At 35.1% G+C, this 15,964-nt stretch overlaps 1 long non-coding RNA gene and 1 other non-coding gene across 2 annotated transcripts; one reads left to right on the top strand and one right to left on the bottom strand.

The window, feature by feature from the left end:
- The first annotated feature begins 1,527 nt into the window (after positions 1-1,527).
- Positions 1,528-1,701, top strand: LOC115715473 (small nucleolar RNA snR46). The gene has a single exon (XR_004011342.1). It is a non-coding gene; the product is annotated as a small nucleolar RNA snR46 (small nucleolar RNA).
- A 146-nt stretch (positions 1,702-1,847) lies between these two features.
- LOC133038859 (uncharacterized) lies at positions 1,848-4,465 on the bottom strand. Its single transcript, XR_009688408.1, has 3 exons — positions 4,309-4,465; positions 4,074-4,185; positions 1,848-2,068 (listed from the first exon to the last, which is right to left on the bottom strand). It is a non-coding gene; the product is annotated as an uncharacterized LOC133038859 (long non-coding RNA).
- Between the last annotated feature and the right edge of the window lie 11,499 nt (positions 4,466-15,964).

Below are 15,964 nucleotides of genomic sequence, written 5' to 3'. Positions count from 1 at the left end.
ATGCGTCATTTAATTTCTTAAGAGAAAATATAGAATGACATGAGATGATTTATAGACCATTCATCCAATGATATGTTATTGAGCTAATTCAAAATGAATAAGCTAAGAGGAATTAGGATAATTTCGTTTAAAATGAGAATCCAACGATGCCTCGATTAGCGAAAGTCAAAGTAATCTTATTTATATAATCTTCTTGTGTCATATCGTAAACATACTAGTCTAAGGTGTCATCAATTGATGAACAACTAGATGTCGCATATACAATATTTATCTTTCGAGATCTAACACTATTATGTATGTCTAATGGTGAAAATCCACTAGGGATTTATCTCATTAGATAAACAAGCCAAGTTAGACCAACAATGAAGATTCGAAATTAAACTACAACTTAATAACAGAAAATAACATGGTTCAATATAAATTCATACACAATTCAGAAATTATAAACATATAACAAGTAGGAATGACAAGTGAAAATACTAAAACTTACAATCCTAAATAATTTCCAAGGTTTTCAACAAACTGATATCAGTGTCCCGTTTAGGCGAGAGTCAAAGCTACCATTCATTGAATAGAGTTGTTAGCTCGTCTAAAATGTTAGACATTCTAGCAACCTTTTATTCGATCAAGATTGGAATTCAGCGTTGTCCCGTTTAGGCGAGAGTCAAGGCAATTTTATCTTATGAGCTTCCACCATTGTTTCATAATTTGCAAGTCAAGTATGGTCGCCACCATTAGGGTGATCCATACCATACAAAACACTTACAAACTACTTATCATGCGAGGTTAAACGGTGCGAAATTGCTAATGAACGTTCCTCCATCAGGGAGGATTACTCACTAAAACAAACGCGGTGTAAAACCCACAATGGAGATCGAATGTCTTAATAATAAAGCTCATTATTTAAAGAGAGTTGTATTTTCTTTGATTCTCTTTATTTATTCTATTTATTTTAAATATATATTTATTTAATTAAAATTTCCAATTTAGAATGAAAAATTCTAAATATAAATTTTAATTTAATATTTATAAATTTTACTTAGATGGTTATGAAAAAAGCATGAATTATTTCCATCTTAGTAATAATTTCCAATAAATATTTAGAAAAATATTCAATTTAAGTTGTTACAAAATTAATTTAAATTAATTTACAACTCAAATTTTATTTTCTATATATATATATATATTGCATTTCGAAAAATTAAAGTATTTAAGAATACAATTTATAAAAAATGCATATTAAAATGAAAAATAAATCCTGGAAAAATCATTCTAATTTAATGTTGGCCAAAAATTAATTAATGAAATTAATTTACAACAAAAAATATAATTTTCCTATTTAATTAAATATATATAAGAAAAATTTCAAATATTTAAGTATGATGCACTACTAAAAAAATCCAAATTCCCGTCGGTTTTACACTGTCGGCCAAAGAATTCCCGACAGTCTATAAAACCGTCGCCTATACGAGCGTCGCGGATACTAGGTAGAATAGACGATGGTCAAAAACTGTCGGGAAAATAGTATGGGCCACGGTTTAAAACCGTCGCCTATAGTGTTCACTATAGGCGACGGTTTTAAATCGTGGCCTATAATATAAGCTACAGTTTAAAACCGTGGCCTATACTATAGGCCACAGTTTAAAACTGACGCCTATAGTGTTTTAGGCACAGTTTTAAACCGTGGCCTATAGTATAGGCCAAGGTTTTAAACCGTCGCCTATAATAAAAATTTCAGTTTAATTATAAATTTTTTATTTTTCAACAACAATTTTTCCAGTCATTGGATTGCAAAATAAAGAAAAAAAATAATTAGGATAAAATATATATATATATATTATCACTAGTAAAAGGGAAACAGAAACTGATTTATACACAATAAAGTTTTGCTTACATTAATTAATTTTTACATATATTGTCACTAAATAGTTAGAATATATAAAGTATAAACAAAAACATAAACTGATCATTGTAATAGCCCTTGTCGCATTGCCTGTACTTGGACGTATTCAATTCACTGATCACGCAGAATATTCATCTCGCCATTTGAATACAAATCGCTCTTACCCTAAAAAAAATAGAAAGAAATTATATATTAATTAGTAAAAGAACTTGTATACTACGCTACATTCTTTTTTGATCAATATGTTTTAATAGTTTAATGGACAAAATTTGCTTTGCATATTCTTGAAAAATCCAGACTTTCTTACTTAACAATGTATTATGTATAGATTCACAATCCACTTAATTGACAGCATTTTATTAACAAAAATTGATTTGGAAAATGATTAATTGGATGGGATTCATAAACTGGATATTAAATTGGAGCCATACTTTCTTTGAGGTGTTCATGAATACCCATTAACAATACTTATTGTTAAATGAATAACATACTCAAAGAATACAAATTAACCAAATCTATATCTATGAATACTTCCCTCACCATTCTAATTTACCATTTTAACAAACTGGAGTTGTAGAATTAAAAGGATATCTACCAACCATCACATTCTTTATACTCTAAAACTAACCTAGAAATATTTATCATCATCCCCAAATAATGAACAAAATAATCCCCAAATTTCAGATTAAATAAATAATTAAATTTCCCTAAATCAGTGTTCATACGAATTCACCAGTTCATACAAAATAATATCATGACAATTCAAATGAATCATAAAATTATGAAGTTTATATATACTTACCCAAGATCTTGAATGCATATACCATCTAAATTAAATAAAGAACAAATTAGATGACACATACCATCTACATTTAGTTGTATTAGAAAAAAGAACAAAAAAAACCAAAAACAATATGTAGATGTACTAAAATGGAATACATAAAAATTCTCAAAAATCCAATAGTTAGATAGTGTGAAAATCTAGACTCGTACAAATTGAAAAGAAGTAACTCTTTATATATCCTATAAAATTGTCCTCTATATAAAATACTTGAACCAACTAACAAAACAGAGATCTTAAGTAAATGTTATACATCTCCCTAGCATTTTTCGAAGTGGGTTTTCTTCAAGTAATGATATATGTACACATAACAGAGATCTATATTCTATTCTTTGGTGATCTCCCTGCACATCTTTGTTACAACTAATTATGGCTTCTTGTGTTCAATTTTAATTGCCATAACTTTTACAAGTAAGAGAAGAAAAATATTCATGAATATAACTTTGAAAAAAAAAAAAAAAGAAAGAAGAATCTTTTGAATTGAATATTTGAGGATAAATTTGGACTAAGTTAGTGGGAGGAATATGAAAATTTGCTTTTCTTTTTGTAAGTTTTACTAGACATTTCAAACATAAACTTCAATAATATCAATTTGCATGCTGTAAAATAAATAAATAAAATAACATAGCCATAAATAACCTCAAACTCCTCTCTCTTCAACCTTTAGCCATGGCCACAACAATCTCACTCTTTTAATTTTAACTCTCTTTTTCTCATCAACCAAACAGTCCTCCTTTTACCCATTTAAATCAAAACAAAGAAAGAAAGAAAGAAAAAAAGAATGATTAAGCTCTTTACCCCAAAGACCAATTGGAATTAAGAGATTCCCAAAAAATAGAAAAGCGCTACCAGAGAGCACACACACAAATTCATACAAATTATTCATAAGAAAAATTCGATTTCAATATCATCAACAACAACTAGTTCTTGGATGCCATGTCTCTACAAGAAACAACAACAATAATTTCTCATATTACACTTTTGAAACAAGAAAAATACCAGATCTATAGGTGAGAAGTCGATGTTCACCACTCCCTTTCTTTCTCGAATTTCTTTTATTATCTCTCCCATTCCTCAAACAGCTCAATTACAATAACACACACACATATATATATATATATATATATCTGTCTGTTTATTATAATCCAATTCCCCATATATAATTGATCATCATCATATAATTTTTTTTGTCAATTTCAAACAAATACTGATATAATTATACAAAATGCCATCAATGCAGTCTAGCACATTCTATCAAATAAAAAACCCAGCTATAATTTCCCTCCTCCGCCATGCTCAAGGCCTGAGGCAAGGAGATGAAGAACATACCTGGAAGGAAGGAGCAGATTAGGCCTCTGAACCCGATGGGTATGGGTTGTTCTGATCTTGTACAAGGCCTTCAATCTCAGGCAGACAACAGAAATTTGAGACCGGAGCTGGCCTGTGTGGGTGGAGCAGCGGCAACAAATTGAGAGGGAAACCAGAGATAGATTCTTACCGGAGATAGGCTCGAGAGAAAAAAGAAAGAAAAAATGGAGAGAGAGAGAGAGAGAGAGAGTCTTACCGGAGATAGGATTGCGGCTCGCGGATTGGGGGCTCGTCGACCTGAAACCGTGGTTGGGGTGAAGAAGGAGAAGGTTTAGGGCAAACCTTGGTTGGGGCGTGAGTCGAGAGGGTGAGCCATCTAATGGATTTAAGAGAGAGGAGTTTTTATTTTAAATGGTATTTCCTGAGTCCTGACCGTTTTAAACCGTCGGTCAAAGTATGGGCCACGGTTTAAAACCGTAGGTAATACTTTGCCCGACGGTTCTAAACTGTCGAGAATAGTGTATTTTTTATTTTTTTTTCTACATTTATTAACCGTCGCCTAATTTATACGAATGTTAAAAAATGTCGCCTATAGTGTACTATAGGCGACGGTTTTTAACACTTAGATAAATTTTTTAGCGACGGGTCCCCAAAAAAAGCGTTTTTGGGACCGTCGCAAATTTCGTCTTTTGTAGTAGTGATGATGAAAATCAACTTAAATATTAATTTTCTATTTAATTAAATGCACTAGAAAAATACTTCAAGCAAAAATATCATCTATCTAGATTTTCCTTTGACTAATTAATTCAATTTCTAATAATATACTTTAATTCAATTTATTTTAAATTAATCAATAAATGAAAAAATCATTGATTTAAGTTGATCCAAGAATTAATTAAAATAAATAATTAATTTACAACTTAATCTATTTTTCAAATAAAATTCGAAATTCCTGCATTTAAGAAATACAATTTCAAAATTTGATTAATAAAATAAAGAAAAAATATATTTTGAAAATTATTTAAATTTAGTTGAAAAAATAAATTTCAACTAAAAATAATTTTCTATTTAATTAAGTGTCATGAAAAAGAAATATTTAAGTATCATGATAAAAATCAACTTAGATATTTAATTTTTCAAATTAATTAAATGTATTAAATTCAGGAAATAAATAATTAAGTGTAGAGAATGCTTAGTTATTAATCTCTAGTTTAATACTAGGAAAAAATATACTTAAAATAAATTGTACCAAAATTAATTATTTAAATAATTAATTTCACAATTTATAATATTTTCCTATTTAATATTAGAAATAATAAGTAGTCTAGAAATAACTATCTAGAAAATATCTTATTTGACTAAGTATCTTTTCCACAAAATTTGAAAAAATATCTAATTTAAGTTGTATTAGAAAAAATCTAGAACTTAAATATTTTCAAATTTAAATTTGATTAAATATCAAAAATTAAGTTGTAACCACTTAATTCAAAAATATTCCATTTTAAGTTAATATTCGAAAAGATATTAACCTAAAAAATATCTAAAATATTCCATTTTAAGTTAATATTCGAAAAGATATTAACTTAAAAAATATCTAAAGAATCTTAATAACCAATGCCTAAAATTCCTCAACATAATTTTGAAATTTGAAATTCAAAAGATATTCAGATTTAAGTTGGTTAGTTGTAGATAACTAAATATCAACTTAAATAGGAATATTTAATGAAAAATTTAAATTAAGCTCCAGAAAGAATCTAGATGGTTATAATTCTATATTTAATTAAATACAAGAAAATACATATAGTTTAGCTTAGAATAAAGAATTCTTGAAACTATAATTTTCTTAAATTAATTTCAAAATAAATGAAATTAATTATGTTGCTAATCAATTTTATTAGGTTAAACTAGTTTAATTAACCTAGTACAGTTATTCAAATCAGGCAAATGGGTCTTCACAATTGGGGTGGTTCATGTGAGGGGGTACTGGGTTCAGTATGTCGTACCCACTTCTATGGCTCCCAACTCTCACACAAGGCCCAAAAGAGAGGAATTTAACCTTAATAAGAACAACTGTTATTAATTAAATAGGCCCAAAAACTAAATGGGCCTAAATAAATTCTATGAAGAACTATGATAATTTATTTTAGCAACAGCAACCTATATGCATCTATAATGAAATTAAACACATAGGCTCACACAGGCACACTTTGGATGGGTCCTATCATGTTGCTAGGTCATACACAGATGAAAGAAGATTGTAAATATACCTGTTACAAATTATTATCTTGACCAAAGGAGCCATCAGATCAATAGATCTGGCAAAAGGTAACCATGGCTATTTGCAATCAAGTAATAATAGGTTTTGAAAACTTACAGACAAGCTAAAACACATACTCCTGCAACAAGGTTAGCTGTATAGTTGGATGTAGGATTTATTTAATTTTAAATTAAATTATTAATTTCGAAATAATTAATTAAATAGAAAATAATTTTCGAAAATTAAAAAAAAAAATTGAATAATTCGAAATTTTAAAAAAAAAAATTAAATTTAAAATTAAACCTACAATTTTGAAAAATTAGGTTTCAACCAACCTAAATATCATTTCAAAATTTGCTAACTACTTTTAAAATTTAAATGTTATTTTATAAATAAAAATTAAATAAAAATTAGAAAAGATAAGTTAAATATCTTTTTCAGATTTTAAATTTAATTGAAATAAATAAAATAACAAAATTTAAAAGTTAACAAAATATCTTACATCTATTTAAAATTACATGATTATAATTATCTTATTTTAAATTTAAATAAGGTCAAAATATCTAAAAAAGATTTAATTTAAAAAAATATATATAAAATCTGACCTTAAATTTAAAAATAAGATAAGATATAATCAAATTTAAAAATAAGATAGATTTTTAAGCAAGAAGATAGATACTAATTCTATTCAAATTCAAATTACACTAATATCTTGAATTAAATTTAAAAAATATTAAATTAATTCAAAATGATAATTAGAATTGAATTAGGAATAGTAATAGTATATATACAAAACTATACAAAAAATCGGAAGTTAATTCCATGAAAAAGGATGAAAAATCGAAGAAAAACGAAAAAATTGTGAGCTGTACGGACAGTTTTCCCGATCGCAGGAAAATTTCAGCAGAGCTTCGATTTTTTTAAATCTTTAAAAATTCATAACTAATTCAAATAAAATCGAAATTGAGTTCTGTAAAAGGCTAACTTGCTTAATTTTTTCCATACTATCGAATAAAAATAATGTCAGAAACAGAATCGCAATTATTTTTCACGAAAATTTACAAACATCAATCAATCATCAAATAACACTCAATACAACATGATACCATCCAAAAAACATACAAACAATCGTTTTAAAGTCCAAATTTCTTGCAAGTAAATCAATTACCATGGCTCTGAGGCCAGTTGTTGGAAATTATTTTACCAGGATCTTAGATCTACTCACAAGTATGTTTATTAACACCCTAAATATGAACTTTCTAAAACGATGAAATAAACACATATAAAGTTTAGGAAACCTTACATTGGGTGCAGCGGAATAATATGACTCCTTCCGTTCAGATATCTAGCCCTTGATTCCTTTCTGTAGCAGAGCATTAGCAATATCTGAACCTGGATCTCTTTCTCTGAATCTTTGATGCTGAAACCTCCTTCTTGCTGAAAGTCTTTCTTCACGATCTTCCCCACTATGATTGAGGTATCACTTGCTGTGTGTGGGCACTACTCTTACACTAAGAATTTCAAAATCTCAATGAGGAAGAGAGAGAGAGTGGGTTCAGCCAAAGATAGGGAGAGAGAAGGCTCAAGTTTTTCTCTGAAGGAAAAATAGAAAATTTAAGTGTAATTTTCCTGAAGCCTTCACTATCTATTTATAGCATTCCACTAGGGTTAGGTTTGAATTATTTGGCATTAAAATAATAAAAATATCAGTTTAAATTGCTTTCAAAAGTGGCTGGCCCTATACTAGTGGATTTGGGCCTCACTTTTTGCAATTTTGCAGTTTTACCTTTTTTGCATCTGATTTTCTCAAAAACGCCAATTTTCTAATTCAACCATTTAAATGCCAATTCTAACTATTTAATAACTATAGATTCCATGTTTATGCTAGCGCTCCCACTCAATTGCACTACCGTGTTCCCAAAATGTACGTATCACCCTGACCTAAAAGTAGGCTTAACTAACAAATCAAAGAACACGAATAGCCTTTCAAGATTGAGCCTAATCATAACAGGATTAGGAACATTTGATCTAGGATCAACTAGGCGATATTGACTTGAATAGATATTACGGTAAGTTTAATAAATCTAAGTCAAAGTTCAATATCGGTCCCTTCCGATGCATACTCCATGCATCCAACCTGAGCTTTACTTTAACCAATGCTCTAGAAAGAACATAGCACTTCTCCAAATGCAAGTAAACTCTGTTGTAGATTATCATATCAGTAAAACCCTATGTCTGATAAATCTAGGAAACTTTATTCACATAGTCATGTTTACTTTCCAATGTGTTGATCGCACAATAAACAGGATCAAGTATGTGAAAAGGGTTTCAGATGAATTTATACATTATGTATATATAATCATGAAATAAATCATGTGAACCATGCAACATTAAATGTTATTTCTGATCTATATTAATAAGTAAATCTGATTATATTGAAATGAGTTTTATTTAGGGCATAAAACCCAACAAGATCAAGGTCAAGGAGCTTAGTTTTCCCCCAAGTGTTATGGGCCGAGGTAGATGTCCCAGGGGCAGGGCTCGTGGTCGGGGTGATGTCAACTCGCCAGAGGCTGCCCAGGTCAATCAGGAAGCTCAGAATTGGGAAGTTAGGTTTGCTGAAATGCAAGCCAGAATAGAGGAGCAAGATAATGAGATTCAGAGATTGCGGTAGCAGGGTGCTCCTGCAGTTCCGGTGCCAGAAGGTCCAGTGGCACCCGCCCCTGCTGCTCAGGCCGAGGTAGTGGTAGCGGCAAAGTGAATGGAACCTTTGTAGGAACGGTTCCGGAAGCAAGCACCTCCGGTCCTTTTGGGAGGTCCAGATGTGATGAAGGCCGAACAGTGGCTAACGGTGATCACCAAAATTCTGAATTTTATGGGTGTCACCGGGAACGACAGAGTGGTGTGTACCACCTTCCAGTTTCAAGAAGACGCTCTGGTCTGGTGGGATATGGTGTCTCAGATCCATGACGTCACCACCATGATCTAGGGAAAGGTTCCAGGAACTCTTCAACGCCAAGTATTATAACGAGGAGGTCAGAAGCATCAAGAGGAAAGAGTTCGCTCACCTGACCCAGCGAGAGAATATGAGCATGACAGAATATACTATTTAGTTCGATCGGTTGGCGAGGTTGGCCTCAGGATTTAGGCCAACCGATTTCAGTAAGAAGGAAAAATATCTTGATGGACTTAATGTGAAGATCAAGTATGACCTTATGGTTACTACCGACGACAAGACCACCTATGCTGTGATGGTGGAGAAGGTAGTGCAAGCTGAGGGCGCAATTAGATGTATGTTGGAATCAGTTAGGACTCCAGAACGTGGCGGGGCTCCTACCCCTCCTGCGTCAGGTTTCAGCAGGGGAGGTAGTGGTTCGGCCATGGACTAGAGGAGGAAATCATCCACTGCATCCGGTGGCTCGGGGCAGAATAAGAGGTTCCGAGGGAACCAAAATCAAGACGGTCATCAGGGTAGTGTTGAGACCCGTTATTCTTACTGGAGTGTCTCAGTAGCAAGAGGCATCCTCCGGGTGAGTGTTTAGGTGAAGAATGTTCTTATGTGGCAGCCAGAGTCTTTAGTAAATTGGATAGACCGTACGATAGTTATGAATCAGGGTTTGGAACCCTATTACCTGGCGGAGAGTTGGTTATCTCCAACAGGTGGATTAGGTCTATGCCGATCAGGATAGATGGTAGAGAGTTAAGTGCTGATTTGATAGAGATGAGTCTAGTAGAGTTTGATATTATTTTAGGAATGGATTTCCTATCTAAATATTCGGCGAGTATTGATTGCAAAAGGAAGATGGTGATCTTCCAACCGGAAAGTGAAGAACCATTCGTGTTTGTTTGTTCAGTTCGGGGATCTCGGATCCCGGTGATTTCGGCCATGTCAGCTAGAGAATTATTGCATGGTGGATGCTTAGGGTTTCTGGCCATGGTGGTGGACACCACTCGGCCAGATACCATTCGGCCAGAGGACATCAAGGTTCTTCGGGAATTTTCGGAGGTTTTCCCAAAGAACTTCCAGGGTTACCACCTCAGCGGGAGATTGACTTCGTGATAGATTTGGCACCAGGGGTGGAACCGGTTTCCAAAGCCCCATATAGAATGGCTCCAGCTGAACTTAAGGAGTTAAAGATTCAGCTCCAAGAGTTGCTTGACATAGGGTTTATTCGGCCCAGTGTGTCACCCTGGGGAGCCCCGGTTTTATTCGTCAAGAAGAAAGATGGATCTATGAGGATGTGCATCGACTACATTGAATTGAACAAGCTGACGGTGAAGAATAAATATCCATTACCTAGGATCGATGATTTGTTCGATCAGCTTCAGGGGAAGACGGTCTTTTCTAAGATTGATCTCCGTTCGGGTTATCATCAGTTGAGAATCCGAGAGGAGGACATTCCGAAGACGGCTTTCCGCACTAGGTATGGACATTACGAATTCCTGGTTATGTCGTTCGGACTAACCAATGCTCCTGTAGCATTCATGGACTTGATGAATAGAGTATTCAAGCATTTCCTCGATATCTGTGTGATTGTGTTTATCGACGACATCCTCGTGTACTCTCAATCAGAAGAGGAGCATGAATTACATCTTCAGATGGTACTGCAACGGCTTTGGGAACACAAGCTTTATGCCGAGTTCAAGAAATGTGAATTCTGGCTATCTCAGGTGTCCTTCCTAGGGCACATTGTGAGCAAAGATGGGATCAAGGTGGATCCCGGGAAGATCGAATCTGTCAGGGATTGGCCGAGACCGAAGACAGTGACAGAGATCAGAAGCTTCTTGGGTTTAGCTGGGTACTACCGTAGGTTCGTGGAAGGGTTTTCAAAAATTTCAATGCCCCTAACCGAACTTACAAAGAAGAATCAGCGGTTTGTGTTGTCAGACAAGTGCGAAGATAGTTTTCAGGAGCTGAAACAGAGGTTGATTACCGCTCGAGTGATAGCTTTGCCTTCAGAAAACGAGAAGTTTGTAGTTTTTTGTGATGCATCCAGACAGGGTTTGGGGTGTATGTTGATGCAAGCCGATCGGGTTATCGCTTATGCTTCCCTTCTGTTAAAGGATTATGAACAGCGATACCCGACTCATGATCTAGAGTTGGCCGCAGTGGTTTTGCATTGAAGATTTGGCGGCATTACCTTTACGGAGAAAGGTGTGAAATCTATACCGACCATAAAAGTCTCAAGTATTTCTTTACTCAGAAAGATTTGAACATGAGACAGAGACGTTGGTTGGAATTAGTGAAAGATTATGACTGCGAGATTCTTTATCACCCTGGGAAGGCCAATGTATTGGCTGATGCCCTGAGTAGAAAGGGTCCCGGGCAAGTAGCTAGTATGGTTCAGATCTCGCCTCAGCTACCAGAGGATATGGTTAGATCCAGCATTGAGTTTGTGGTAGGTCAGCTTCACAACTTAACGCTGCAATCTGATCTGTTGGAAAGAATAAAAGTCGCTCAGATGACGGATCCAGAGTTAGTGAAGATCAGAGATGAGGTTTTGGCTGGTCAAGCCAAGGAATTTTCAGTGTCAGACAACGGGATGCTTCTGTATAAAGCTAGGGTTTGTGTTCCGAATAGTGTGGAACTCAGGAATGAGATCTTCGAGGAGGCTCATTCTAACCCGTATTCTCTGCATCCCGGCACCACTAAGATATACCAAGATCTCAAACCGTACTTCTGGTGGAGTGGTATGAAGAAGAATTTGGTAGAATTCGTATCGAGATGCCTCACTTGTCAGCAGATTAAGGCTGAACATCAGAGACCAGCAGGGTTGCTGCAGCCTTTAACCCTACCTGAATGGAAGTGGGAAGATATCACGATGGATTTTGTGGTCGGGTTACCTAGGACCACGGGTTTATTTGATTCCATCTGGGTAGTGGTGGATCGATTTTCGAAATCTGCTCATTTTCTGCCTGTTAGAACGACTTTTACAGTGGATCAGTTGGCAAAATTGTATGTCAGAGAGATAGTAAGACTTCACGGGGTACCGAAGTCTATAGTTTCAGATAGGGATCCAAAGTTCACCTTCAAATTTTGGCAAAGTTTGCAACGAGCAATGGGTACAAAGCTGAAATTCAGTATAGCATTCCATCCTCAGACAGATGGTCAGTCCGAAAGGACCATTCAGATATTGGAGGACATGTTGCGAGCCTGTGTTATGGATTTTGAAGGCTCATGGAATAAATATCTACCGTTGATAGAATTTTCTTACAACAACAGTTATCAAAATACGATAGGGATGGCTCCCTATGAACTGTTATACGGTAGAAAGTGTAGATCTCCCATTCACTGGGATGAGACAGGGGAGAGGAAATACCTAGGTCCAGAGTCAGTGCAGCGGACCAATGAGGCAATAGAGAAGATAAAAGCTAGAATGCTTGCCTCACAGAGTAGACAGAAGAGTTACGCAGATCCGAAATGCAGAGATGTTGAGTTCCAAGTAGGGGACCATGTGTTTTTACGGGTATCTCCGATGAAGGGGATCAAACGTTTCGGGAAAAGAGGCAAATTATGCCCTAGATTTACAGGACCTTTCGAGATTCTCGAGAAGATAGGTCAAGTGGCATACCCGTTAGCGTTGCCTCCAGCTTTACCAGCAGTTCACAACGTATTCCATGTCTCGATGTTGAGAAAATACGTTTCAGATCCCTCTCATATACTCAGTTATGAGAGCCTTGAACTGCAGCCAGATATGTCTTATGAAGAGCAGCCAGTGTAGATCCTGGATAGAAAGGATAAAGTCCTTCGGAATAAGACCATAGCATTGGTCAAAGTTCTCTGGAGAAACAACAAGGTGGAGGAAGCCACCTGGGAGCTAGAGTCAGATATGAGAGCTCAATATCCAGAGTTATTCAGGTTAGATTTCGGGGACGAAATCCTTTTAAGGGGGGAATAGTTGTAAAGACCGCTTAGCTTAATTTGGAAATTAGAAGTTAATCACGTTTAATTATGAAATTATTTATAGCTATTTAAATAATTATTATACTGTTATTATTGAATTCAGAGATGCATTTTTATGTCATGTAGTAGTTTTCATAATTTTGCGTTCCGGTGCCCGGTATTTTGGAACTCGGTGTTTGGCTCAGTAAAAATCACAACTTAGTATGTTAGTAGTTTGGGACGGTTTATTAGACATTGGGAATGTCGGGAATGGCCGGGAATTTAGAATTTCCCAAAAATACCCCTTTAGTGTTAATTATGTGGTTTTAGTGTGGAGGGGCAAAATGGTCTTTTTGCCCCAATGATATTTTTGTCCTTTAGTGGACTTAGTAAATGAATTTTATGTGTTTATTTTAATTATGTGTTGGCTGAAATAGATTATTGTTTAAGTATTCCTTTTATTCATTTTCTTTCAAAACTTAGAAAATAGAAAAAAAAAATTCAAAAAAGGCTCTCTCTTTTCCTCTCTTTCTCTCTCGGCTGGTAGGGTGATTCTAGGGCTAGAATTTCTGATTTTCAAGCTATTTTCCTTCATTCTAAGTGTTCTTCAAGCCTTGGTAAAGTTTCTAACTCTTTTCCTTTTGTAATTTTTAGAAAATGTGTGAAAAGATGATGATGCATGCTTGTTTTTAATATGTTCTTGCTGCTGTGAATTGTGGTTATTTTCAGTGGATTAATCTTGTTATTTTAAGTAGTTTAGAGCTAGTGAATGCATGTTATTTGCTTTGATTTCAAGCTTTGAAGTTTTTAGCTCAAGAACATGAATTTTTTAAAGAAATGTGATGAATCTGTTAATTGCTTGCTGTAGTTGGTTGCTTTCATTTTCAGAGGTTTAATTATGCATGATTAAGTAGATTTGAGCTGGTTTGATTGCATGTTATTTAGGTTTGCTCAAGTTTGAGTTTGGAACTCAAAGCTTGAGCTTTAATGGTGATTTTTGTTATTGTGCTTTCTGGGTGGATTTGATGCTTTAGAAATGTTCTAGGGGTTATATAGAACAGGTTTGGAAGTTTTGGTATGGTTCGGAGTTGATTTGAGCAAAGTGTGAAATTTTGAGTTTGCTGCCTGCGTGGAACCGGAATTCCGGTTGTACATCCGAAATTCCGGATGGGGTTCTGAAATTTCCCAGAACTGGAATTCCGGTTGGGCAACCGGTCTACCGGTTGGGGAAAATTCAGGAACCCCAGATTTCGTCGATTTTATGTTTTTGGGGGTATTGCCATGCTTTTTATCGATAGGGAAACTTTTAGTTCCTAGTTTAAGTCCGCGGGAAGTGATTTAGCGTGTCACTTATAGTGTTGTGATTTTTATGGTTTAGGAGCCTGTAATCCGTCGCGCAGATAGTTCCAGTCAGGTTGACCGGCACACCTGAATTCAGAATCCAGTTAAGATTAGTATAACAGTATGCATATGTAGATTACATGTTTAGCGTGCATGTAGGAAGCCTGTTAGATTACATTAGATATGTATGTTGGCTTCGAACCATCCAACTGTGTCACGTCGGTACAGGCTGGAGTATGACCAAGAAATGAGTATGACCCGTTCGACCGATTAGGCCGACACCGTATCACATCGGTACATGGCCGGAGTATGACCAAGAATGAGTATGACCGGCTTCGACCGATCAGGCTTATACTTAGGTTGGTGGTTCCGTACTATTTGACGTATCACGTCGCAGTACAGCCGGAGTATGACCGGCGGTCGGAGTATGACCGGTTCAACCGATCAGCCGATATCGTAACACGTCCAGACAGGCTAGAGTATGACCAGCAGCCAGAGTATGACCGGTTCGACCGATCAGGCTGTTACTTGTCAATAGTACCGTCCCTATGAACGTTCAGAATTCAGTACTGTGTTGGACACGGCAGTTAGGGGGACTCAGTATCATGTTGGACACGGCCGTTAGGGTTATGGTGAGGGGTATGGGCGTCTGACCATGACCGGGTTTATGTATGAGTATTATTATGCTTTTCTTACTGAGTCTGTCGACTCACAGTGCTATGTTTATGTGTAGGTAAAGGCAAGGCTAGAGCTGATGGACCGTGAACGAGCTTATGAAGATTGTACATGTCGGGGCGGTTAGGCCTGGAGCGTACGATCCTCGGGACAACAAGGCTTTTTTCGTAACTAGTCGCTAGGCGACAATTATTTTGTATGAACAGTAAACTTTTGTAAATGATTTTGTAATCGGGATCCCTTGTCTTTTGTATAAATATTTTACAAGTTTAATTAAAAAGCAAAAATTTTAATTAATCACGTTTTTCCATAAACCTCGTTGATTAGCAATGAGCTGCACAACATGTTTAAAAGTCACGTAATACGCCTATGTTAGTTAGGGTGTTACAATTTTGTTGTGGAGTGCCTGGGGCAGTGTATTGGGATTCAATTCCAAGTTCAATTAAATGATCTTTAAAATGCATATCCATATATTCTCCACCCCTATCAGTTCGCAAGATCTTTAATGTTTTACCTAATTGGTTTTGAGCCAAAGCATGAAATTCTTGAAACTTTTCAAACTTTTCAGATTTCTTTTATATTAGGTAAAGAAAACTATATCAAGATTAATCGTCAATGAAAGTGACAAAATACTCATAACCACCTCGAGCTTTTACATTCAGAGGTCCGCAAACATCGAAATGCACTAACCCTAGCGGTTGTTTGGCACGCTCTCCCTTTGCAGAGAAAGAACGTTTGGTCATTTGCCTTCCAGGC

The sequence above is a fragment of the Cannabis sativa genome, chromosome 6, assembly GCF_029168945.1.
Source record: "Cannabis sativa cultivar Pink pepper isolate KNU-18-1 chromosome 6, ASM2916894v1, whole genome shotgun sequence".
Lineage (NCBI taxonomy): Eukaryota > Viridiplantae > Streptophyta > Magnoliopsida > Rosales > Cannabaceae > Cannabis > Cannabis sativa.
The sequence above is the reverse complement of the archived record's forward strand: the minus strand, read 5'-3'. Positions and strand labels throughout refer to the sequence as shown.